Here is a 15,000-nt window from a genome sequence, read left to right as displayed (position 1 = left end):
AAATCATTATCGACGATCGCGAGTCTGCTTATATCCATAACACATTACAAAAAGCTCTAAATATGTAAAAAAAAAAAATCTGTTTCCTTGCCAGACAAGGAAACTCAAGGCATCCTGTCAGGGAGAGAATGAGCCGAACTAATTTTGACCTGAGGTCAGGATGGATCACGTACGTGTTATAGATCTAATGTCATTTATAAATTAAGGCGGCAAAAAAGCCATACAACAATTCTTATTCACGGTGTGAAATAAACATATCAAGAAACCTCGAACTGTATTTATGTATGATCCTTGCGATTGAGAGTATTTATAAAGCCCTGTCATGGGCGCAAAGCCACATAACAACCCAGTTCACGGGAATGTCTCGCATTCCTCTGTATCTGTAAATATTTTTCTTTGTAATTTATACTTGCGCGAATTCGCTGAAAGAAAGAGCCAAGAAATGGCGGAATGTGTAGAAAAAGATGATAAGAAATTCTACATTGATTGCAGCCCTAGACGGGCGCTGTGGCGTGGTGTTAAGACGTCGGCCTTTTAATCGGAAGGTCGTGAGTTCGAATCCCTGCCGCGGCCGCCTGGTGGGATAAGTGTGGAGATTTGTCCGATCTCCCAAGTCAACTTATGTGCAGACCTGCTTGTGGCTTATCCCCCTTCGTGTGCACACGCAAGCACAGGATCCAGGGCGCACGGAAAAGATCCTGTAATCCATGTCAGAGTTCGGTGGGTTATAGAAACACGAAAATACCTAGCATGCTTCCTCCGAAAGCGGCGTATGGCTGCCCAATTTGATTGAAAAATGAGGGTGTGACAGTTCCGCCTCAACTTTTACAAAAAGCCGGATATGACGTCATCAAAGGTATTTATCGAAAAAATGAAAAAAACGTCCGGGGATATCATTCCCAGGAACTCTCACGTCAAATTGCATAAAGATCGGTCCATTAGTTTAGTCTGAATCGCTCCACACACACAGAGACAGACAGACAGACACACACACACACAGACACACATACACCACGACCCTCGTCTCTATTCCCCCTCTATGTTAAAAACCAACGCTAATTGTATGTATACACGTGAGCCAAACACTGTGACAGGTAGGCAGGAAAAGAACAACGCTAATTGTAGTTGCACATGTGCCAAACACCGTGAAGTGTCACTCCGCATGCACCATGCAATGCACCGCAATTGCGTAACAACATTAAATAGCTCCCCCCCCCACACCCTCATTGTAGACACACAATGAAGAGTTATTATCTTGCACCCACCCCCTCCCACCACCATCTCTACCTCTTTGCAAACGCACAGGGAAGAGTCATCATCGCGCATCTGCACCAGCACCTTACACCATTGTCTTGTCGTTTGTTCTCTGGGAATCCCACCAAAGTGTCAATGATGTACCTACAGGCCCGCACACGTGCAAGCTTCTGCCTGCAAAGGACCGTCTGCGAAGAGTACCCAAAGTTTTCTGCCAGCGAGTTAGCAAGTTCATTTCACATTTTCTGTACAAAGGACCGTTTACAGAGATCGAGTACGAAAGGTTTTCTGTCAGCGAGACTGCGGCAACAGTGACGTGCGTATAGTTACATGCATGTGTCCGCGGCCATGCACGCGTGCACGTGTGTTTTTGTGTCTTAATACGCCCAAAAGTCGTTATTAATATATATGTCATCCTGTTTTCCTCATCCAACTAATTTCACTGCGATCTCCAAAACTGAGCTAAAGCGATAACAATAAAAGACAACTAGTTCTTCAACCCTAAGTAAGTCGAGCATATCTTTGCTATAGTTTTAACAACTCGTGAAAGCGTGTGGACACTGCAGGTACCCAAAATGTATTATCACATAACAGGCTCGCACAAGTTAATGATAAAGACAGGCAGCATTGTCAGCATGTCTGTTCATGGCAATGTACCTCTCTGTCACCGGTATGTTCGCCTTTGTGTGCTTGTATGTGTTTGTTTTTTAGGATAGGCATGAGCGTTCTCCAGACCCCCACCAAATACCCTTTCTTTTTCTGTAATCTTGTGTATGTGTAAGTAATCCTGCGTTTATGTGCGCGCTTGTATGTGTATGTGTGTGTGTGTGTGTGTGTGTGTGTGTGTGTGTGTGTGTGTGTGTATGTGTGTGTATGTGTATGTGTGTGTATGTGTGTGTGTCTGTGTGTGTGTATGTGTGTGTGTGTGTGTGTGTGTGTGTGTGTGTATGTGTGTGTGTGTGTAGATGTGTGTGTGTGTATGTGCATGTGTGTGTCTGTGTGTGTGTATGTGTGTGTGTGTGTGTGTGTGTGTGTATGTGTGTGTGTCTGTGTGTCTGTGTATGTGTGTTCGTGCGTTTGAGTGTTCGTGCGTGCGTGTGTTCGTGCGTACGTGCGTGCGAGTACGTCTGTCTATCTGCGTGTGTGTTCGCAAACGCCTTCGTTGTTGGTGCATACATGTGCTGACAGATTACTTGAGGGGAACTTGTGTCAATTCGGCAAACTATGATTTGACAAGCAAGGGCGCTCTTTAAAGTTAATACAAATCACAGAGATGAGAAACAATCTAATGGTTGCAACACATTCAGTTGGTGTGGAAAGCACAAAACCTGCTTCGCATAACAGTCTGTTTGAACGAGAGATGAACATTCTCTGCATATCTCATGGTAGAATTCTAAGTCAAAGACGTAAAACAGTACCTGCAAAACTGGTACTACTGACCCCTTTGGGAGTAAGCCGCACTTCAACGTCAGTTTAGTTCACGCAGTATGATTAGTGATTTCACATTCTTGAAGCCAGAATGGACAAGAAAGGCTGATCTAACCGACAGACTATGTATGAAAAACACACAGGAACGCCTCATCTCACAGAATCACAAACTTGCACCAACTTGCAAAGTCACCATCTGTCATCATCAGACTCAACTATAAACATGCACGTGGTACACAGAGAGATGATGCAGGCGCTGGCAAACACACATGGTGTGCTGACTTCGACATTTGGGGTCGAGTGAATCCAGAGTTTTTCCCATCCATTTTCTTTAGGTGCCTTTTTTGCCAAGCAAGTCACATAGTTCAAACAAACAGGATGGAAATTGCAGGGCAACATACCTAGATGATTCCCACTTATGCACAAGATCACTCTACTTCTGTTAAAGGTACTGAACTTGTCAAATCCAGGTGCACGGAGCCCCTGGGGCTTTTAGTCATACCTCAGGCAGCTATCCGTTAGAAGAACTACCAAGTTTCATTGACTTGCACCCAAAGAGTCAAGAACTGCGATTTTTTTACGAATTAATTTCGTACTCGGACCCGGCTGGTCTTGGCCTATTTTTGGATCTAAATTTAGATCAGGTAGATCACCACATCATGCACAAAAAGACACGTCACTAGCAAACTATGTCAGACGTCATCATGAGTTTGTGTAAAACAAAATGGAGGCCGGAATCACTCAGTTGAATCGAACTCCGACCAAACACCACGTAATAACTAGGTTAATTTATGCACTCGCGTGAACAAGAAACTGTCGAGCTTCACAGATGTTGTCGTTGGGTAGTTTTGGGTTTGTTTTACTACCATAGGAGGATTTTTGAACTGTAAATGCACTCAGCTGCAACAAAAACGCAAAACGAAGGCTGTGAGCTGCACTGTGCCTTTAAGACAACGTCATGCACTCTGTGTGAGATTACGTCATACCCACACTTCCACGTCACACATGCAGATAACGTCAGCGTCAGACAACTTCAATAAACCTAAGAAAAGTAGAGCACAAAGTGACCTTCCAGTGACTTTTCACGCATTCCGCGATTAAACCATGGCATTCACCTGTAAAAGAGAGAGAGAGAGAGAGAGAGAGAGAGAGAGAGAGAGAGAGAGAGAGAGAGAGAGAGAGAGAGAGAGAGAGAGAGAGAGAGAGAGAGAGAGAGAGAGAGAGAGAGAGAGAGCAAAAACTTGAAAATCAAAACCAACACACACACTCAACTTGAACTCTACTACCACAGCAGCAACCTCCATCGCTATGTACGTCAGCGGCACTACAACATCTGTTGTCGATCACTGCGGTAGAGTGTGAAGTCAGCGAAGCGTAACAGACACGGGATATGCCAAGATTTCACAGCCCCACTCAGTCATGTTGCCGACATGCACTGAGGCCGCGAGCCAGCTAACAACACGTTTATGTTGCTTTTGTATCATCCAAGTTTTTCCCCAACAAGTGATTGTTTTCATCCTTGCTTGTATCGTTTTCATGCTGTTGTTGTACGGGCCCTCATCCTTTGATCGAGTGATGTTTGTGTCCGCCCCATATCGTTCAAAGAGTCTGGTTTGGCATTTTTTGCTTCTCTATTTCAGTTTGATGCCACTGTTTCATCCTCTATCTATTGTGTCCATGAATCAAAAAACTAAAAAAGGTTAAAAAAAACAACATAAAAAAAAGAGTTGGCAGTCTCTTTGTTTTTGGATTTATTGTGTCCATGATTCTTTTGTTCTTGTTATTTTCTTCGACCTTTCTTGCATCTCGTTTATGCCTTTTTACTCTATGTGCATGTGTTTGCGTGTGAAGTCAGTGGGTATTTACCGACAGGACAAAAAACATGACATATGGTTTACATGCTCAGCTTAATGGCACTTTGTGTCTTCTGGTTTGGTGCGCCAAAGAGTTTTTGATGTTTAATTCGTTTTTCCCTTACTTGTTTCAATGTTATGCATGTTGAATCAGGGTTGGACCAAGTGAATGAACGGCAGGGGCATCCGAAGTAAAGGAGCGGTCGAAATTTAGCATTTGAAAGGAAAGGGGTATTTTGGGTCTCTCTTTGAGAAAAAAGTGTACATTTGCCGGGAAAAGGGGGGGGGGGGGGGGGGCGGGCAGGAACCACCCCTCGGATCCAGCCCCGTGTATCTTCTATATATATATTTTTTTTAAAGATAATAAGTGTTGTTTTCGACCTACATCGTAAAAGGGAAGACATATCGCATACCAGTTTTATGCCACCTTTATATACCCAATTTTTGGCACAAGTGATGTTTGTTTGTTTACCCCACCGTCCTTGTATAATTTTTTTATGCCTTTTTGTTACTTTTGCATTCTTTTTGCGAGCGATTTCGGTCGCCCTACATCGTCAAAGGGATGTCAAATTGTACGCATGCTCCTCTGACGTCTGTTTTACGCCACTTTTGTAGCCGTCATCTTTGGCGAGAGTGAGTTGTCTTTTTTGTGCATTTGCTTGTACACTGTATCACTGTTATACCGATTTTCTATCCCTCCATGTTTTTGCGCGAGTGATAGATTCTCTTTCTTTCTTTATTTGGTGTTTAACGTCGTTTTCAACCACGAAGGTTATATCGCGACGAGGGAAAGGGGGAGGTGGGATAGGGGAAAGGGGGGAGATGGGATTGAGCCACTTGTTAAGTGTTTCTTGTTCACAAAAGCACTAATCAAAAAATTGCTCCAGGGGCTTGCAACGTAGTACAATATATGACCTTACTGGGAGAATGCAAGTTTCCAGTACAAAGGACTAAACATTTCTTACATACTGCTTGACTAAAATCTTTACAAACATTGACTATATTCTATACAAGAACCACTTAACAAGGGTTAAAGGAGAAACAGAATCCGTTAGTCGCCTCATACGACATGCGGGGTGCAGAGAAATAAGGATGTGGAAAAGAAGACTTTTGGTAAGTGAAATAAAGGTGATGGATCCAGTCAGGTAGAAATAAGACAACAAGAAAAGAATTGGAAAACTGCAGGGAATAGTAGGGAGAGTTTTCTTGGAAGGAAATATAGGTGAAAGGACTGGTAAGGCAGAAATAAGACAAAAGAAGAGAAGAAACAGAACCGTTAGTCGCCTCTTACGACATGCTGGGTAGCATCGGGTAAATTCTTTCTAGTCCCAACCAATATGGGACTCCCCCTAACCCGCGGGGGGTGATAGATTCTCTGCCCGCATCGTCAAAGGAATGACATGAAATGTTATACACAGTCATTATATATATATATCCTCTTATATCAGGTTTATCCCAGCTTTATGATCCCCCATTTTTCCACGAGTGGTTTTTGTCTTTTCTATCTTTCTTTCTTTCTAAAGTTTCGTTCTTTCTTACTTTCTGTCTTTGTCAGTTTCTTTCTTACTTTCTGTCTTTGTCACTTTCTTTCTTACTTTCTGTCTTTGTCAGTTTCTTTCTTACTTTCTGTCTTTGTCAGTTTCTTTCTTACTTTCTGTCTTTGTCAGTTTCTTTCTTACTTTCTGTCTTTGTCACTTTCTTTCTTACTTTCTGTCTTTGTCACTTTCTTTCTTTCTTTCTGTCTTTGTCAGTTTCTTTCTTACTTTCTGTCTTTGTCAGTTTCTTTCTTACTTTCTGTCTTTGTCAGTTTCTTTCTTACTTTCTGTCTTTGTCAGTTTCTTTCTTACTTTCTGTCTTTGTCAGTTTCTTTCTTACTTTCTGTCTTTGTCAGTTTCTTTCTTACTTTCTGTCTTTGTCAGTTTCTTTCTTACTTTCTGTCTTTGTCAGTTTCTTTCTTACTTTCTGTCTTTGTCAGTTTCTTTCTTTCTTTCTATCTTACTTGCCTTCTGTTTGTGATTGCCCATCGCCATGCTTATAATTATTTCTTCCCCATCTCTTGCGCGAGTGAGTGTTGTTTCTTCTTTTTATGTTTGAGGCTATAATCGTCAACGGGATGAAATATTGTATCGGCGCTTCTGCATTGGCCGTAACTCTTGTCGACACAAGCAGTTTCACGTCGTGTTCATGTCAGGCTGGGCGTCTGGTGTTTTAGGCGGTATGTATGATGCTCTCTCACCCTTGTTTACACATCTATTTCGCCACGTATTCTCCTGTGATCGTTTGTACCTGCCTCTGTTTTAGTTCTTCGTGTGGGGTTAGGTAAATTTGTGCACACAATATTCCTCATTCCTAATTAAGTTTGACTTTTATCTACTATTTACATCTGTATATAAGAAACAAGACAAAACAAGACATTCAAAGACATCAATCTTTTCGCAAATAATAGCCAAAATAAAGTACAATCGACACCATAATACACATCAAAATGCAATAATGAAAAATATAAAATAAAAAAAAACCGACACACAAACACACAACAAAAACAAAAACCGGTTTTTTCTCTTCTTTTCTCCATGTGTCCTTTCTTTTCTCTCTCTCTCTTTTCTTCGTGTTTTTTGTACTCACCGTACGCGTATAGCTTCCCTCATCTTTGGATTACAAGCACGCACAACAGTACACGCCAGTTAGCCAGGAAACCACAACGAGGAATGTGGTGCGAAAATGATAATTTTACGCCTTGTGGATACGAAGCCAGTACATCTGGCCCGGATTAAGCCACATGCGTGCCGATCCCTATAAGCAGGGAATGAAGGCCAGAGAGAAAAATCATTGGCGCACGCTTCATTTGATAGGAAATAACGGGATAAGACGCTAGATATCCGGCCTGTTTTTTTATGTTTTCCTTTTTGTCCGTTGCTTTGGTGAGGAAAGAGGACGAAGAAATGAGTGCCTGGGGGTTGGGGTTTACCTAGAAATATCGATGTATCACGTGATAGCCAAGTGAAAAAATCCTTATCTGCCAGCAACCCCTTCCCCCACAAAAAACAACAACAACAAACAAACAAAGCAAAAAAGGGCATCTCCAACAACAACAACAAGCATGCACACATACAAAAAAGCAACAACAACCTAAAAAAACCCACCAAAAACCCTAACAAACGGGGCTTCTGAAGAGAACAAAATAATCAGAACTCGTGTATTTGTGAAAGTTAATAGTCTGGCGGAAACAGAATATGAATAAAGTCCTCATCCTTGTTTTCTTTGAACACAAAACGGGGAACAAAGTTCAGCCCCTACCCCATCCTGACCTCAGGTCAAAATGAGTTCGGCTCATTCTCTCCCTGACAGGATGCCTTGAGTTTCCTTGTCTGGGAAGGAAACCGATTTTTTTAATTTTTTTTAATATATAATTTTTTTTATTTTTTTTTATTTTTTATTTTTTTACATATTTAGAGCTTTTTGTAATGTATTATTGATATAAGCAGATTCGCGATCGTCGATAATAATTTTTCATGGTGTTTTGTAATTTTTAAATTACAAAGGAATTGATATGTAAGACAGTTTCAAGCGAGCTATTTTTCGCGGCTGTATTTACTGTGCAAACAACTCTAAATATGGCAAAAGTGTCACGTGATAATCAACCGTTTGGTTTCGACACTCACTGGAGCAGACGATTTTTTCTGTAACCAGTTGACAGTGATGAAACCATATATTACGGTCTCCTTCCGGCAGCAGTCCCAAAATTTCGACTTGTTTTGACCTTAGAACGATGTCTTTATCATAACTGTGAAGAACAGAACGGAGATCACTGTCGAAGTCGGCCAATCTGCAATCATTTTCGTCTCGCTAACACTGATCTCAAAATAATTTAGATCAGTGCTCGCGAAAAACATAATTATGGGAGATAACTCTGTATTTTTGTTTTGATAGATTCGCGCAGGACTGTAGCGTCCGTAGATTCGCGTAGGACTGTAGCGTCCGGTCAGAGAGATACTGACTGGCAATAGCCGTTGAGCGATGACTGATCAGAATGCCCCCATAAGATGAGAAACAGAAAAAAAGTGTGTGTATGTACACCCGCAGGTAAAGATATCAACACCCACGTCGTTCCCTGACAACTGCCAAGGCCATCTTCGTAAAGTAACCACACGTATGCTGTTATTGGGCTTCTCAGTCTTCACACGATAAACGGAACAAGGCGGTGAAAACAAGCCGTGAGAGATAGGTATATATGACTGCACGCTCGACTTCAGCCAACACACACACACACACACACATACACGTCGCACGCACACCTGCACACACACACCGGCACACACACACACACACACACACACACCTGCACACACACACCTGCACACACACACACACACACACACACCTGCACACACACACACACACACACGCACACACGCACACACACACACACACACACACACACACACACACGCGTGCGCGCGATTAATACACAACCAGCCAAGTCAGCCAACATACCGCATGTCTAGAGGTATACGTCTCACTGATCTGTTGCCCTTCTCTCCATGTACAATTTGTTTACCACCATCTCACGCGTGAACCATAAAGGGTATAGGTATTCGTACACACACGCAAGCAAAGGAACTGAAAGACGGCCTGGACACGTACACGCAGTACAAACACGCACGCACGCACGCACATCAGCAACAACAACAACAACAACAACAACAACAACAACAAGAAATTCCTCCGAGGTAGGAAAAACACCCCCGTTGGTCCAAGGGAAATAACCATTCTCACTGCCACCAACTGAGAAGGTTATTTCCCTTTGACAATTAATATGTCCCTCTATAAGTCCTTGTAGAATCTTAATCCACCAATAACTCCCTAACCGTGTGTTTGACTGGTCCCAATTTTTGTAAGGACCGTCTCAGGAATGTATAGAACCTATTCACCAAGTTTGGTGACAATCGGTCCGTTCATTCTTGAGATCTATATGCGAATACAAACAAACAAACACATGGAGCGAATCCTATACACACGGTACCCCTATACCGGGGGTGTAACAACAACAACAACAACAACAACAACAACAACAACAACAACAACAACAACAACAACAACAACAACAACAACAACAAACAACAAGGAAGCAGAGTCTGACAGCTAGTGTAGTGTGCATCACTGATTTCAAAAGGGCACAGGGAAACTACGTATTAATAAGAAACCTCTTTTTAATGGAAAGTTGACTGTTTTCCCACACAGTCGCAGGCACGCATCTTTAACAATGTGGTTTTGCGAACGAAAAGACAGACAGACAGACGGAGACAGAGACAGACAGAGACATGCAGACACACACAGACACACACACATGCACACACACACACCAACACAACCCCCCCTCCCCCCCCCGGACACTTACACACACACACACACACACATCCTTAAAACACAACAGTTTTGAAACCTTTCTTTATTTGGTGTTTAACGTTGTTTTCAACCACGAAGGGTTATATCGCGACGGAGGGAATGGGGGAGATGGGATAGAGCCACTTGTCAATTGTTTCTTGTTCACAAAAGCACTAATCAAAAATTTGCTCCAGGGGCTTGCAACGAAGTACAAAGTTTTGAAACCAAGCAAATGTTCATCTCGAAGAAAAAAGCGCTTTCATGCAAGAAGAAGCATACAAGAAAAATCCCATGTCTCTAGGCTATATAACAGCACACACCGTTGCATTGAATCCTTCGAAAGACAGAACACAATCCCCGAGTAACGACATGTTCAGGTGATAACAGGGAACACGAGTCGGTAATGGGCTACAAGTCAGTGTCCGATACATACAGGTCAGTGTCCGCTGCATACAGGTCAATGTCCGCTACATACAGGTCAGTGTCCGCTACATACAGGGAGCTACATCACGTCACTGACCGAGGAGATCACGTGATTGAGGCTGGAATCATCTCATTCTACGCACACATGGTAAATGAGCTTTGAAAAAAAGAGAGAAAAAAAAAAGAAAGAAAGACTAAAATACTAAGAAAGCAAGATAGAAAAAGAACAAAAGAAAGACCCGTTTTAAGGACTAAAATAGCAAGAAAGCAAGATAGAAAAAAACAAGAAAGAAAGATAGTCAGATACAGCTAGGAAGAAAAATAAAACAAACAAAATACAGAAATGCCGACAAAATAAAAAGAGGGAAACAAACGTTCTTGCAAATAAGTAACGAACAAAGAATAACGTACATAAGAAGAAAAGAAGAAAAAAAGGGAAAAAAGTGCATAATAAAATAGTTTTTGAACAAACACTTTAACAATCAAAATAAAGGAATAAATAAATGAAATCGAAAAAGAAGGAATAAAAAATAAAATAGAAAAATAGAAAAGAAAAAACAAACAAACTCACACTCACAGACAAAAAGCGCACACAAAAAACAAACAAACTCACACTCACAGACAAAAAGCGCACACAAAAAACATGAAAGCGTACAAACAATAAAGAATTACAATAAAGAAACAACACTAGTGGACGAAAGAAAAAATGAAGCAACAAGAGATAAAAACAGAATGAAAGAACAACCATACAAAGTATAAGAAAAGTGACTGGAAATCTGACAGAACAAGAAATTCCTTCGAGGTAGGAAAAACACCCCCGTTGGTCAAAGGGAAATAACCATTCTCACTGCACCCATTCTCACTGACACCAACTGAGAAGGTTCTTTCCCTTTGACCATGAATATGTTTCTCTATGTCCTTGTAGAATCTTAATCCACCAATAACTCCCTAACCGTGTGTTTGACGGGTCCCAATTTTTGTAAGGACCGTCTCAGGAATGTATAGAACCTGTACACCAAGTTTGGTGACGATCGGTCCGTTCATTCTTGAGATCTATATGCGAACACAAACACACAAACACACAAACACACAAACAAACAAACACATCGACCGAAACCTATACACACCCCTATACCGGGGGTGTAAATATAGGGACGTTGACAAAAAGAAGTTAAAGAAAGAAAAAAAGAAGAAATAATAAAGAAAGACACACATACTTCATCCTAACACCTACATCCATTAAAGCCCACAACCCAAACCCCACCCTGTGTTTGTCCAGTCATTCAACCCCACGCACGGGCACCCCGTAAAACTAGCACAAGGGGCTGAGCCCACAAGTCTCAAATCTACATGAACAGACGATACCCTTGTGAAGAAGCCACAGAACAGGTAAGGCAAGAAGTCACTCACCTTGGTAGCGAAAATAAAACTCCAATTTTCCTAGCCAGTGAGCGACAGGCGATAGCTGAAGGCAGATTATTGGCCGACCAGGAAAATAAATCTGCTCCTGGAGCGAAGGTATCGGCGCGCCTTGTTTTCTGTCTCGGTGTTCCTAGCCTCAAGTCTTGGTTTCCCAGTTCTCGTTCGTGGTGGGTTTTTCTGTGAGCTATTGCGGGTGCTGGTGTAGCTTTTTTGGCATTGAGCATCATCGTTTTCATGAAAACGAGCGTGTGTTCGTTTGTGTGTGAGGTGAAATGATTTTGACATCCTCAAGTTTCATGAGAAGGAATGCATTTTTAAGAATGCTCGCTGTCCGACTACGTCAGTGTCCGTCGTTTGAATCGTCTGTGTCTGTCTCGCTCAGGGCGTGATTGTATCTGTCTTTGTTGGTGTTAGAAGACACAGTGAATAATTTCAAGAACAGTGCCCCAAATTAACTCCGTCCGCCATTTGGTTGTGTCCCTAGAATATGCAAAGAAGGTTTAAGACCTAAATCGAATTTCAAAGTCGAAACAATCGCTTTTGACCACGATTTTGCCTCAGCAAATGCCACATTTGTCTCTGCCTGTAAAGTTTGGTGTACCTTGCTACAGCTTCTTTGACTTTGGGACACTGTTTTCGAGTTTTACCGACACGGTAGTATATGAGAGCTACGCTAAAGGCCAGAGTACATAATCGACAACTTTCCATGGCGTAATACGGTAATACCACTGAGTTGTATACACAGCTAGTATATAACTCAGGGGGTAATACATACTAGACGGGTGGGAGGCAGGTAAAGCAGACAGTAGCTGACGGACCGATGCCAGAAAAGTGTCTCCCTTCACTCGTCAGGCTAAACGCAGCAATTATCACCTGTGCAGGAAATGTTCCAAAACTTTCACCGGCTCTGTCTATCATCTTGCGGCCTTGACTTTCTTTCTTTATTTGGTGTTTAACGTCGTTTTCAACCACGAAGGTTATATCGCGACGATGCGGCCTTGACGCAACTGTTTCTTGTTTCAAACAGTCTTCTGAATAAAATCAATCTGTTGGTGGGAACAAAGCTCACGACGCTATACCCCCCCCCCCCCCCCTATCGACCTTGCTACCACCTCCAAACTCTCATCCGACCCACTACCTACACGCCGCCCTCCTATCCTGTCGTCGATTGTTCCCTTCTAATTCATAATGGTGCTCTTACCTATAACTATCACCCCCCTTCCCCCCCCAATCATCACCCTTCGTCAATTTGTTTTCTTCTTAATCATCAACCTACACCCACAATGGTACTGCTTCTATATCTCTATATATATATACGGCTTGTGTGTGTCTGTCTGTCTGTCACTTTGCGATGCACGGCCAAAGTTCTCGATGGATCTGCTTCAAATTTGGTGGGCATATTCAGGTAGACCCCGGACACAATCTAGTCAATGAAAATGTTCAACACGTGCTCTAAGCGCGGCGCGGTGAACCGATTTTGGTTTTTCTGTAGATTCATTCCCAGTAACTCTTCCTTATCTTCTCCAGTGTTTTGCGCGTTTATCTCCCTTCCTTCGTGTGGCGTCAATCACGTCAACACGTGCTCTAAGCCGGCGAACCGCCACGCTGCATACTCCGTCTCGCGATCCACCCGGCGAAGCGGGTAATCATCTAGTACATTATATGACTCTTATCTCAAACCTATCCCTCCCCTCACTCACTCACCTTCCGAAATGTTTTTTTCTTCTTAAATCATCAACCTACACACATTGCCCTGCAGACCGGACTGACGATCTAACAGCAAACGACAAGAAGAAGACCAACCTATACAATAATGGGACTGCTTACATGTGACTCCCATCGCAGCCGACACCCCCGCCCCCCGCTCACTCATCCTCCGAGATTGTTTTTTTCTGATTAAATCATCAACCTACACATAATGGTGTGCGCTAACGCATGATACACCTCTCATCTCAACCCACCCACACACTATAACACCCAGACCCCCCCCCCCCCCCCCACCCTCATTCACCCACATTTGATTTTTTCTTCGAACTCATCAACTTTCCGAATAATGGTACGCTTCCCTATCCAGGTTTCCCAATTGCTTCGTTTCCGGCCGATTTATGAGGAGCACGTGATGCGCACAAAAACTATTGACGGTCTAGAAGTGTCGTCTGCGCAATGATCGCGGCGGCGCCCGCGGCTTTCTTGACCGCCAAGGACGACCGCGCACGTTGTGATACGTCATTCGTTAGACCTCAATAAACTGGCCGCATTGGCTGAAGCAGTCTCAAATATACTCCACTCCCCCCCGGTGACAGTCGAGTCAGTAGGTTGACATAGTCTAAAAAGTGCAAAACCACTCAATGAAAATCTATAAAAAGGTTACGACTTTTGTTGCAACGTTTTCCTTCATCATAATTATGCACATCCTGTCAGAATTTGCTGTAGGCTTCTCGCTTTTTGAACCAAACAACGGGTAAATTGTGACCGACAGTGCCAGTGACCTAAATACAACGCGGCGGATTTCACGTGCTTATGGGGTCTCGCCTGTCTTCTCTTGTGTGTGCTACTTGTGTCAGGGGGTTTTGTTTGCTGTCTGTTCCACTTTGACTCTTTTCAACCTGATTTTTTTCTTTTCGTCTGCTTCTCCCTTTTCTCATTTTTGTTACTTCTTTCTACTTTTCTGTGTGTGTGTGTGTGTGTGTGTGTGTGTGTGTGTGTGTGTGTGTGTGTGTGTGTGTGTGTGTGTGTGTGTGCGTGTGTGTGTGTTAGCGTGTGTGTGCGTGCGTGAAAGTCGGCTGGGCGTGCAGGTGAATATGTCAGTTTCAACTTTGGGGGTTATATGTTTGACCTTTCACTCTCGTGTAGTTTTTCAATCATTCGTCTCACCTTGCAGTGAATGCTTAAAGGTGTCAGCAAGATTATTTTTGTTGTTGCCAGAAAGGAGGGAAAAAAAATGCTCGTTTGTAAAACTGCCGTCCGACACTGAATTGTGTTCATGCGACTGTGCGGGCGGTCTTCCTAAAAAAAAAATTAAAAAATTTGGCATCCCTTTAGGAGTCCTTGGCATCCATTTAAAAACGATTTATTATTTGTGTGTCGTTGCATCGCACGCTCTCTCGATCCATGAAAGCTTTAATGCTTAAGAAAATAGCTATCATGTCAATTAATGTTTTCTAATTTTTCTTGATTTTTGGCTCGCGCCGCGCGTGTGTGCGTGTGCGTGTGCGTGAGAGAGAGAGAGAGAGAG

The sequence above is a fragment of the Littorina saxatilis genome, linkage group LG14 (assembly GCF_037325665.1).
Source record: "Littorina saxatilis isolate snail1 linkage group LG14, US_GU_Lsax_2.0, whole genome shotgun sequence".
NCBI lineage: Eukaryota > Metazoa > Mollusca > Gastropoda > Littorinimorpha > Littorinidae > Littorina > Littorina saxatilis.
The sequence above is the reverse complement of the archived record's forward strand: the minus strand, read 5'-3'. Positions refer to the sequence as shown.